Source organism: Anomalospiza imberbis, chromosome 22 (genome assembly GCF_031753505.1).
Source record: "Anomalospiza imberbis isolate Cuckoo-Finch-1a 21T00152 chromosome 22, ASM3175350v1, whole genome shotgun sequence".
NCBI classification, from domain to species: Eukaryota; Metazoa; Chordata; class Aves; order Passeriformes; family Viduidae; genus Anomalospiza; species Anomalospiza imberbis.
The window spans coordinates 136,295-148,790 of NC_089702.1; the positions used below are offsets into that span (position 1 = coordinate 136,295).

Consider the following 12,496-nt stretch of genomic DNA (forward strand, 5'->3'; position numbering starts at 1 on the left):
TCAAGGTGGACTATGGGGTCAGGGCAGGTTTGGGGGGTGCAGGAGGTATGGAGAGCGGTCATACAGGGCTGAGGGGCAACAATGTCAAGGTGGACTATGGGGTCATGGAGGGATGAGGGGGCAGCATCCAGCCTTGGGGTGAAGTCAGGGCTAAGGGTCAGCAAGGTGGGGGCAGGGGGTGATCACAGGTGGCAGGGCAGCAAGGATCAGGGTGGGCCAGAGAGGCTAGGGCATGACAGGCACAAGCAGGGGGGGTCAGATCCAGCCAGGGCCTGGGGGGTGGGGCAGGGCAGGCCTAGGGACATGTCACCACCAGGGGAGCAGAGGCTGACCTACCCCCTGCCCCAGAGAAGGGGGTGCAGGTATGACATCCATGCACCCCCTAGTTCTTCACCTCCTCTCCAGTCTCCATTTTACACACCCACGAACAATCTCACTCCCCAAACCACCCTCATTCCCCCGAGGGAGGGTGCAAAGGCACCTCAGCACCCCCAACTCACCCCGCTCCATCCTTGCCCCCTGGAAACACCATCTGGAATGGGCTGGGCCCCCGGTTCAGGGCTGATCCAACATGTATATCACCTGTGAGACACAACCCGGGTGCCTCAGCAGCCCCCAAGATACACAGTCCACTCTCGCCTTTCTAAGGCCAAACTGCTACCACACTCAGGAAAACGGGCCCCAAAATTAATAAAGACAGGGCTTGTTCCGGCTGGAATGGAGCAATTCCAATGCAGTTCATTTGGCTCATTGCAGGCGGCAGGGGCAGGACCCAAAGCGCTGTGGGTATTGCACCCCCTTGCTCCAAGGCTGAATCAGCTTTCTGAAAAGCAAACAAGCAGGAGAGGATTGTTGGGAAAGGAAGTGGCCAGGCCTGTCCAAGGGGAGGCAGGCGTGGATTAGCAATGGGAGCGGAGGTTCCAGGAGCTCAATAAAGGATTTGCCAGGGCTGAGAATGCGGAGAGACATCCGTCACCTCCCCTTCACTGCGTGACATCGAGCGATTTATAAGCAAACCGGAACCGACTAGTTTGGCAAAAGGAATGTGGAGAGGAGCCGGCGGAGCATCGTGGAAAAACTGCTCCTCCAAGGCGATAGGGGAAATTGTGTTATTTTAAAATTGCTAATTTATCGTACTTTGTTAAGTTGGTACAACAAATGGCTCTGGGAGTGCTGCCTGCTTGTGCAAGCTGCTTTTCCTCTGCTTTAATCTGTTTTTTTTTTTTCAGTACAAGAGCCACTCCAGTTTCAGCTCCCGCTCAGTAAGTCACATTTTCAACACGATCAGTGGCAGGAATTTGTAAAATAAATAATTAAATAAATAGTGGTTTGTGTCTATGTTGGGTTGATTTTTTTTAAAGAAAAAATCCTGGAGTAAATATTCCATCAGCTGGCTGCTAATTACAGCCATTTAGGGAACGTTAATTAGGACCACTTGCAGTGAACATTGTTCAAGGAGGTTTAAATTTCATTTCTGCATTTCAGTTTAATTTTGGGTAGAGAGAGGAGAAGTTGTGGAAGCTGTTACACCCAATAAAGGGACTTACTGAACCCCCCAGCTCTTCTGGACTCCACTGCCTTAACACCTCCAACTCCAAAGGGAGCAGTTCACCCCCTCGGATTGCCAGAACTGGACACCAGTAACAACCAATCTGTGGTACTGTCCCCCACCTTTGTGTTTTAGGGGTGATGGGGGATCATTTTGGTCTAAATTTTCCTGTGTTTTTTGACAGCGCTTGATGGGGCACTTTCTCCTCCTTCTCCATACATTGCCAGGGACTGCATTGCCAGGTATCACAATGTCATCAGTATTTCCATGTAGGCCACCAGAAGAAACTTTTACTGTCACAGAATCACAGAATGGTTTATGTTGGAAAGGTCCCCAAAGCCCATCCTGTCCCACCCTCTACCATGGGCAGGGACATCTTCCACCAGACCAGGTTGCTCTAAGCCCCAGCCAACCTGGCCTTTTACACTTTCAGGGATGGAGCAGCCACAACCTCTGTCATTTCCTGATGGTCGTTTGCTCACTGTCATTTTTACTGAAATCACAGACCAATGCCTCTCTTCTCCTTCCCTCCAGCAGGACCAAATTCCAAGGGAGAGCCTCCTGGAGAATCCTCTGCAGCCAGGAATGTTTTCCAAGACATCCCTTTATGCACCGCTGAGTTCCAGGCCTGACAGAGGACCCATGGCAACAGCCCTGGGCTCTGCCGGGTCAGGCTGGAACAGGAGGTGGTGACATCTGATAAGGAACACATAAACTGAGGTTGCACTATCCTCCTCTTGTGACTCCCCCTCTCCTGTCCTGCATTCCTCTGAAATAACTAGGGTTTCCTCTTCTCACTTTCAAATTCAGGACTGGGGCACATCCCCTTCAGCACATTCTGTAAAGGCAGCCCTTGTGTTTTGCAGTCCAAGTGCTCTGCTAGCTCAGCTCTGCTCCTGGGTGTCCAGCAACTCATCCTCGGCTGTAGTCATATCCTTCCTGACTCTCTTCTGTTGCACACTCAACTATGGTCCTCTCCACCTTCATCCTCTGAAGAGCAGCTCAGAGCAACACTTCCAGCTGCAATTTCCTTTCCAAGATGCCAAAATTGCACCTCACACCAGACATGGCAGCTGGTCCCTTTGTGGCACAGAGAGGGAAGGAATCAACAAGTTGTAACTCTATTTCTGGCCGTAAGCAGGAATTTCAGAGCAGCCTTTAAAGATCCCACTTGATGTCAGCAGAGTACAGGTAGGTACAAGGGACTTTAGAAAAGTTTGTCAGATAACAGTAGGAAGGAAGTTACTGGATACATTTCCCAGTGATCTCAGAACTTTTTCCTCCTACACTCCATCAGGACACAGCTCTGAACGGGGATGCGCTGCACAGCCCAGCCTGGTACACCAATTCCAACTGTGCTGTGCCAGCACATGTGAGATTGGGCTCCCTGCAACAGCAAAGGTCTCTCAGGTTAAAATATAATTATCAGTGTTGACACATCACACTTGGACTACCTTTTATGACATGTTCTCTCCTGGGAGCTGATCCCTCAGGTTTGGACTCAGCAGAGATTTGGTGGAATGATTTTTTGTTTATGTTGGGCTTTTTTTGTTTGTGTTTTTTTGGTTTTTTGTTTTTGGTTTTTTTTTTAATGAGAAAAGCCAACTTATCCAAAGGTGCTTCTGATCAGAAAAGGTCAGCTTGTTTCTGTTCTTACAGGGAAAGGTTTGCTCTTCAAAGTGGCTGGAATATGTAAATAGTTCATTTTGTACAGGAAATTTTCTGATTCAATTAAAGATTCTAATGTCAACTTCTAAGATACTACTTCTAAAAGCTTATAAAGCCTCAAAACTAAAACAATATAAGGTTAGAAATCAGGATTCTGTTGACCTCAGCTTGATTTTTCCCATCATATTACAGTTAGGGAGCAATTTCTGTGTACTTCACATTCTGGCCCAGCAAGAGAAGAGACTATTTGGACCTCCAAGAATTCTCATGCAGGAAAACTCCTCCTTCCAGCCCACACCTGAGTGACATATGAAACTATTCTGTTTTCCCCTTTTCTCATTAACTTTTTAAGAATTCCTAAGCTCTGGTCCTTTCAGAGGAGCTGGTTATGAGTAACAGAGTATGTACATGGCTGACCAAATATTATCTCATCCACGGGGACAAGCCAGCTCCTCCAGCATCAGCTCTGCCAGATCGCTCCTGTGCACATCCTGCTCTCCTGCTCTGCCATCAACCAGTGTTAATGTCTCTGATTACATTGCTGTGGTAGCTCTCCTCTTGTCTCAGCCTCCTTGGATGTCAGTAATATCACTAGTACACAGCACTTGTGTCATGTTTTGAAGAACGACTCAGCTGCCACAGCCATTTTCTTTGTCAGTGGAGCTTGGAGCTCCCCTCCACAAGCACAGCATGCTCAGCAAAACAGCAACAAGACCTGCCTTCCCACCACAGCCTCTCTGCTAACCCATGTTAGATTAGACCAAAGTTGGGTAAGATCTTACAGAGATTTTAGCAGAGCATATAACAAGTTCCTTCTGCCTTCAATTTTGAAAAGATAAAATGTCAGAAAATTCTGATCTTTTTAATGTGTTTTTGGTGACTTTTCTTTGTCTTTGCTTTCCAGGCTTGTGGAATACACTAACTGCATTTTCCCAAGCATTTCTGTACTGCCATAAGGTCTCAAAATCTACTGATATAAGGTACACAGCAGAAGAGCTGAGATTCCTCAGTGGTTCTAGGACACAGACAGCTGGGGACTGGAGAAACCAACAAATAGCCTGAATTTTTAAAATGTAAAAGCTGGCATGAGTGATCTCAAATCCAAACATTTTGTAGCACTGGGGAAAAAGAAACCCCAACCAAACCCCACAAGAGTACAACACTCAACAGGCTTTATAAGATTTTAGCACCATGGGATGATGTCACCTCCAGGCATCACATCCTGAAGAGGCCTACCCTTGTCTGCACAGCAGATAGTGTTAGAACTAATGAGGCATGAGCTGCCAGTGAAGATTTTTCTAGGCTTGGGGCATTCAAAACATGTCGCCCTTGTGCAGATTCTTGTCTATTAAGGGAAGGGCTTCTGTCACACTAGGAACATTAAAAGTGTCTTTCCTCATTTTCCTTAGGGAGACAACTGGTATTTGAGCGCCTCAAAGATAACATGCCATTGCCTGACTCCTTCCTGAGGCCATTCCAAGAGTCTCCACCCTCCTACACAATGGAGTTTACCTCTGAGGTTGTTCCTGCCCCTTCCTCTGTCTACACCTTCAGGTACCGCATTAGGGAGGCTTTGATACCCAAACCTAGTAGGAAAGCATCCATGTCACTCAGCCTCCACAAAAGCAGCAAGCCATGTGCAGCCTCAGAGCCCTGATCCAAGGCAACGTGTGCTGCTGCTGGAGGAGGAAGGCAGCTGTGTGCAGGCACCTGGAATCGTGCAGCCACCTGGAACTGCGCCACCGCCATGGCCCAGCTGAGGGGAAACAAACCTCGCAGACAGGAAAGGAACACCTTTGCGATCCCAAAGCACACAGCACTGGAAACATCTGCTGGTTCTGCAACCATCTGAAACAATGGGATCCTCCTGAATGGACCAGCAAGTCCTTCCCTGTCCTTGCTCACTCTTGGATTCCCAGAATACAAGAGGGCTTTATTCTCAACAGGGATTGCCCCCTGCTTCTCTTTCTTCTACATAAAATGGGCAAAACTGTGGTCAGAGATGGGATGGAGCTGAGCTGCAGGCTGTGGCACGCACCTGCAGGAGCACATCGGAGCACAAATAAGCACAAGGCAGCACAGAGAGGCTTGTCTCTGCCTGACCTTGGAGGGAGGAGGTGCCACGTGGCAGAGCCAGGCAGAGAGGAGCCTGCCGGAAGTTGACAGATGGGTGAACAGCTGTGACAACCCCATAGAAGGACAATATTTCTTGATATCCTAGAAGACCTCGTTCTGCCCTGCGTCATCAGGTGGAGCCGTGTTGCGGTGAGCAGCTGGAGCTGAGTGGGCCATTTGTGGTAGCGTGTTCCCTCTCTATTTGCCCTCTGCGAGAGTGTGGCAGCAGCAGCAGAGGCAGCAGCAGGAGGGCATGGGGAGTCGCAGGGGCGCAGTGCTGTAGCGGTGGTGGTGAGTGCAAGGCGCTAAGCGCATGGTGGAGAGCACGTGGCAGGGCTGTGCCACGCTGGCAAGGATGTAGCACAGCCAGGGGATGACGGCGAACGCTGACATACCAGGTCTGGTGGGATGTGTGTGGAACCAGGAGCCTGATGGCACTGGCAGAGGCAGTGCCACGTCCCTGCTCCCTGCACATGGCAGGGTTTGCCAAGGGAGACGAGGCTGCCATCTTCTGCAGGGGTGGCTGCAAGCTCGGCATAAAGTTCCTGAGCTGGTCTGTAAAACTCTGCTGTTTTTGTTACTCAGAATGTTGCCACAATCTTGGAGCCTATCTCAAAGATTGCTTTTTTACCACAGCACCTTGTGACTCCCTGGATTGTTGTAATTGCTTTTTGTTATGGATGCTCTTGTATTTTTAAGTAATTTTTTGCTCTTGTTAAAAACTAACTTTTATGTTTTCACTAAGCTGTAGATTTTGACGTGACTGTTAATTAGATTTAAGGTTAACTGGGTGATGGTATTATATTTCTGGATCCAGACAGCATTAATACATAGAGTTTTTATGAAGGGCTTTAGTTGTAAGATAATTATCTAATGTTACTTATATGCATTATTTTGGTTACATTAATAAAGGTTTGCTTGTAGATATTTTGCGGAAACCCTTCCAGTCAAGGCTTGGGCCCTGGCCTAGCCCTGGCCCTGGCTAGTTAGGGAAGTATACCATCAAACCCAAGTATTTCTGCGCTAGAAGTGTAATCAATTAATTTTGACTTGCTGATTTGGTCTTATAAAAGCTGGACCCACTTCTGAGGTAAACTTGGAAACCTTGTCCAGGAAAGGTTTTCCAGGTCCTCACTGTGAAATGGGTCTCTGTGGTGGCAAACAGCAGGCCTGTATAAGGCCTTGCAGACTGAATCCTAATTTGGTCCGACATAGCTGTGAGGAAGCTAACAGCTTTTCATGAAAACAGAAGCCTGTAATCGCGAAAACCAACTTGTTTCCCTGCAAAAGAATTCTACAGATTAGGACTGTTTTCTTGTACCTGTTTCAACAATCCCAACTGTCTCAGCAAAATAATGAAAACTGTATCTCACAAACAACCCTTTCTTTCATGTAGACACCTTGTCCAAGACTGACCAATTACTATGGGGTAACAGCTTATTAGTGACCAATAGGGGATAGACATGGGAGGGTTTATAAAACTATATGAAGGGATATATAAAATAAGGTGGTAGCTTTTTTCATGCCTTGAAAGAGCGTGTCTTGTCTCTCTGAAACGAGGTCAACAGTGACAGGGCTCTCCAGCGATGGCACGCTCTGGGTGACGGTAAAGTATTTAGGCAGTTAAAGGTATTACCTTGCTTGTTTTTGCTCAGTAGTGCATGTTGCTTTGTAGATGCATTGTTTTACTGGGTTGAAATATGTTCATGTTATAGTTGTTAAAACAAAAAAGAGGGAGTGTGGGGATGGGCTATATTCCTCACAAAGGCCTTACATGTTCTTAATTTTTACAATCACATTCAGAATGACCTAACCTCCGTCCAATGACATTTTTGTGAATCACAAGCTCACTTAGACTTACTAAGAATCTTGAAAGTAGAAAATGAGAAGGACCTTTTCCATTGATAACCTGGGGGCAAAGTTATGCTTGTGTTTTCACAGATTCCAGTCCATGATGGGTACCTGCAAGAGTGATCCAACCAGCCTTGGTTGTTCTGGCTTTATCATCAACTTGTAGGGAAGCTGAAAGAACAAGATGAATGGAGCTTGTTTGGTTTGGGTTGTGGGCCAATGTTGGGATGTTCTAATGTTGGGAGTGTTTTGTTTAGTGATTCTTGTTTGTATAAAACAAAAAAGAGGGAACTGTGGTCAGAGACGGGATGGAGCTGAGCTGCAGGCTGTGGCACGCACCTGCAGGAGCACATCGGAGCATAAAGAAGCACAAGGCAGCACAGAGAGGCTTGTCTCTGCCTGACCTTGGGGGGAGGAGGTGCCACATGGCAGAGCCAGGCAGAGAGGAGCCTGCCGGAAGTTGTCAGATGGGTGAACAGCCGTGACCACCCCAAAGAAGGACATTAAGAAAGCGTGTTGCTGACGTGGCAATGTGTGATCGGTCGCTTAGTGAGAACTACCATAAAAGGAAATACTGTGTCTTGAAGAAGTGTATAAAAGCAGCTTGTTTCTTTGAATAAATGACTCTGATTCCTCACTGGTCTTAGTCTGTGCCTCAGTTGTTACACATAATAACACTCTACCTTACAGGGCTTTGGAAAGCACTAATTAGACAAACTGCTCTGAGATTTGTCTAAGAGAAAAATTAAATCAACATCTTATTATAAAACTGGAGTTACTGCACACACTTTTTCTAAGTATATTCAGCCTCTTTGTGAATGTCTGCAAATGCATTCCAACCTTCCTAACGAGGCTCATCTCAATAGGTAAGAAGTCACTGCAGATGTGGAAAAGTCAGATTTAGTTTTCTGCATAACCTCCACTGACCTCTTCACATCCACTATTTGCACCGAATGTGGAAAAAGCTATGTGGCTGTGTAATTACAGACTGCAGTGAGATGCCACTGCCCAGGTACTGCTCCCCAGGTGAGGGGGATATGCAGCATGCCTTGAACCTGGTCCCAGGGATGAAGGAGTCTGAGGGGAGATCAGGCAATTTAATCTCCAAATGAGGAAAGCTACATCCAGTGACTGCGGGGAAAGGTGGTACCTCTCTCGTTACACCTGAGCAGATCCCCTTGTGTTCCACACACAGCACAGAGGTGTGAGCCTGGCCCCTGCAACCAGGGACTACCAACAGCAGCTTCCTGCTTCACAGGAGCTGAAAGTAAGTTTCATATTCCAAAGATATGGCAATCCCCCAGAACTCCCTAACTTCCACATAACATGAAATTGCAAGAGTTACAAGGGTCCTTATCCAAAGACAACCTGAATACAGCAGTCATGCTCCACCCCAAAATCGAGATGCTGATCCATAGCATGATCCCATGCTATGTTTGTGCTTGCAGTGAGCATTTTTTGGGGTTAGCACCAGAGAGCACAGTTTAGAACAGCAGGGTCCAAACCTCACCAGGATTTTCTTCTTTCCTGGAAACTGCCAACAGGCTGGGAGCTGCTGGCAGGTGCTGACATGTAAGACTTGCCAGTGAGCTTTGCCATCACTGCTTTCCAACCGCTGCCATTTCCTGCTCATCCCACTGTGGGTCAAAGACCAAGAATAAAAGCCTTCACTGGCACGACAACTGCCATGCCATACAATCCCTGGGCAGGAGGGAAGAGCAGAGGCACACATGGCTCAGATTCCCTTGCCTTTCCCTGCCTGTGTTCCAGCCAAATGTCCAGGCCTGGCTCATGCTCTTCTGACTCATGCTGTATCTTATTTAGTTCAGATCAGCACTCAGAGCTGCCTACAAAGGTAATTTCCTGCAATATGTCCCACTTTTTAAGCAACACAAGCTCCCATTCAGCCAGCCAGTTATACACAGGAACTTGCTGCCTTCAGCAAGAGCTAAAAGCACAAACTCCAGAGCTTTGCTGGTTAAGCACAGAGCCAACAACTCCTTTTCCTCTAGAGCACTTCACTTCGTAGAATTCCTCCTAATCATAATTTTCCTGGTAATTTCCATCTTGCCCTGAAACACAGTTAAAATCAGAACTTCTGTTGAAGTCAGTGTCTAGGGACACTACATACAAGAATGTGTGCCAAGCACCCCTGTCAAGGAAGAGAAATAGTGACAATAGCAAAAATGGTCCCGATTGTGGCATCCTCCCTCATGGACTTATATTCCCCAATATGGCAACAAACCAAAAATGGTGGCACTTCTCTGATGGACAAATCAGATCTTGTTGACTGATCAGAACAAAGACTGCATGACTCAGCTTCCCTTCATCTGTGTTTACAGAGATGGAAGGATGGTCCCTGAATCTTGTAATAACTTGATCCCTGCAGCCCCATCCTCACTTCTAGGCAGTAAAACCTGTGCATCTTTCAGCAGTGCTCAGGAAAAATAGTTAAGTTCAGTTTGGGGCTGCAATTCCTGTAGGGAATCCAGTGGGGACAAGCCAGAGTTCATCCCAATGTCAATGACAGGAAGAAGCTCTTCCAGCTTTCGCTATGATGCAGTGCCAGAAGCAGCTGGTGTGTGCACAAGGAGGTTCCCTCTGCTCACATGTCTACTGTAAATAGTCAGGTCTCATTTATCCCAGAGCTCTAGAACTCACTGCAGATTAGAAATGTTGGTGGCATACCCAAAGAAGGCAGAACAGAATTATTTGGGAGAGAAGATAATTGTGTCTGATCTCACATGCTCCTGGTCAAAAGAATTTGATGATCGCTGCTATAACAATTCAAATCACTATGGATGACTGCTGTTCTCACTTTGCTGTGCTGTCAGGAAGATAAGGTGAAAGCTCCGACTTGCAGTGGAATTTACAATTTACTTAATTTTGAAGTGATGGCATCAGAAATAACCCTCAGCCCCTTGTTCACATCACCTCCCCAGTTCCCTCCTGCCTCCCAGTTCATAGCCTGTCTGTGAAACCACAATGCTCTGAGAAGAATGGTGTACCTGGGGAGGCAAAAGCTTCTTTGCCCTTCACTGGAGCCAGTGAAGGGAGCCCTCAGCACCACAGCTGGATCAAAGTCCTTTCTGAAGGACTACCTCCAAGTCCAAATCAAAGTCACAGGCTTGACGGCATTATCCCTACATGAAAGGATTATGTGAGGGGTCACAACAGGTGATGATAAAGTTCCCTTCCAGCCAAAACATTCTATGAATCTCCAAGGAAATTCATCATCTTCTAGCAAGACTCAGGACTAGATTTTCCAAAGTGTAACAATGCCTGGCTCCCAGGTCGCCAGGGCAGTGCATGTGAAAAACTATGAAATCACCTTTTCTGCTTGGGAGGTTCATCAGGCCACACTGACATTGCCTGTAAGCCACAGACCACAAGACCTGGAATGCTGGGAACAAAACAGAGCAGAAACGCTCAGAAAGGCTTTAGAGTTAACGTTACTCTGCTAAGAAGGAAGAGGGGAAAAAAACACCCCACTAATGGCACTTAACCTGTCTTTTCAGCATGGTAAAAGTCAATGTGGAGATTTCCTTTGAACATGCTGGAAAGCTAGCATGCTTGAAACCCCGCCTGCTCAGCAGGCCCAAGGCAGGAATGGCAGGAGTTGCTGCAAGTCAGGACCAAGGTACCTGAGCAGAGCTGTGTGGGAGGCAAGGCCTGGAGTGGCAGGAGAGCAGCAGATTCTGAGAGAACAGGAGCTGGTAGGGATTAGTTAAGGAAGCTCAAACAGTATCTGTCTGTAGGAGGCCTGGATCAATTCAAGGCCATTAACTTGTTGCTTTCTGAACAACACCAAGAGAACAGGAAACAAAAGCATGTCGGCCCAGCATGGGCCCTGCTGAGTGACTGCTTAAATACTCCAGCAGAACTAAGAGCATTAAGAAAGGCAAAGAGCCACTTTCAATGGCTCCAGGCTCACAGGACTGCAAGTTTTTGCTTGAAGTCCAAGTTAAAACCAGGCAACTGGGATACAGCCTTGAAAGCACAAACAAATAAGCCTTCATTTTCTCCCATTCAGGAGTTCAAATTTAAAGGGGAGTCCATCAACTTTAGATAAATCATGTTTATGATTAAAAACATATTTTCCTGCACTGCTTACAAACCTCTGGATGATTAATAAGACATTTTTCAAATTACTTTAATTTGCACTAGTTATGCTGATTGTGTACCCCAATATTTTTTTCTTGCAGGGAGATAAAGCTATCCCAGGAGGAGGTCTTCCTTCAGTGACCTAGAGGGAAAGGACCCCAGGGAACTGCCTGAGGCCCCAGTAACACAGAAGTCTGTCACTGAGGTGGTTACACGAGTCATGTCAGGTCAAATCCTCATAGTGCTCTTGCTAAGCCTGACTATGCACCTGGATAAGCTGAGGAGACTTCAGCTTGCTTACCTGCTTCCAGAGGACTTGAGCTTTTGTTTTGCCTAGACCTTGGCTGAAGCATCAGCTTTGCCAGGGAACCAGACTTTGTAGGTTTAGCATGAAAACATAGCAGTGACTGCAGAGCTGGGGTGGGTCAGGCTTGTGCTCAGCAGAAGCCAAATAGGAATCTTTACTTACTGGATTCCCAGAGGACAAGATCTACATAACCACCGCTGGACCTTCAGAGGAAGACCAGACCATTCTACTGGATCACTGCTTCAACAGAACCACATCTATCACTTCAAGAAGACTGCAGTCACCATTTAACGGGACTATCACCACCCTGACCAAGTCTGTCAGGTCAAGCCTGTGTTTCTTGCCTTTATTTACCTTTCCTATTAAAATTGTAGTTCAGATCTGGCATCTCCTGTTGGTTTGTTTTCAAACTAGCACAGCCTCTCTCCTCTAGTTCAAGATAGCAGTTATTTCATAACCTATGTGGCTCTAGAGGTGACAATGTCAAGCTCCAAATACGAGTGTCGGGCTAATAAAATACAGGGGAGCTGTGCCCCAGCCAGGACACACACAACACATCTTGATGCTTCATGAACTAAATTAAGGTAACAGATACCAGCCAAGGCTTTTTCTTCTTCAACTAAAGGGCAGGCACTAGTGAGACTTGTAACATGAGAAGAAAACTGTAGTTCCCTAATGGTGGCCCAGGCTCACACAAGCACATGAGGTTTTTTGTGGGATATGAGCTATAACTGTTAAACTGCTGAAGTTGCTAAGGCTTATGCTCACCAGAAGGCCCTGTGGGAAAGGCACAGCTGCAGGCTGGATGGTTGGAAGTCGCCTGAGGGGTGAGAGGCAGTTCTGAATGAGGAGAGAGTCAGCTGAGTGACAGCTGGAGGCGAGGTTGTGATTGGCTGGAGGAG

The 12,496-nt window shown here is 47.0% G+C and overlaps 1 protein-coding gene and 1 long non-coding RNA gene across 8 annotated transcripts in view; one reads left to right on the forward strand and one right to left on the reverse strand.

Annotated features, from left to right (window-relative positions):
* Positions 1-12,479, reverse strand: part of TLK2 (tousled like kinase 2) — a 56,143-nt gene extending 43,664 nt beyond the window's left edge. The window contains exon 1 of one of the 2 annotated variants that reach the window (XM_068212408.1): positions 12,363-12,479. The gene's annotated coding sequence lies outside the window, so the exon portion shown is untranslated. The remainder of the gene's footprint in view (positions 1-12,362) is intronic. The other variant, XM_068212412.1, reaches the window with a different exon arrangement.
* Positions 306-5,036, forward strand: LOC137486869 (uncharacterized). Of its 6 annotated transcripts, none has more exons than XR_011005803.1 (4): positions 306-2,740; positions 2,847-2,959; positions 3,410-4,197; positions 4,627-5,036. It is a non-coding gene; the product is annotated as an uncharacterized lncRNA (long non-coding RNA). The 6 variants fall into 6 exon arrangements; XR_011005805.1 differs by lacking the exon at positions 4,627-5,036 and having other exon boundaries at positions 306-2,217; positions 2,360-2,740; positions 3,410-4,335; XR_011005807.1 differs by lacking the exon at positions 4,627-5,036 and having other exon boundaries at positions 306-1,791; positions 2,084-2,740; positions 3,410-4,335.
* Positions 12,480-12,496: the final 17 nt, after the last annotated feature.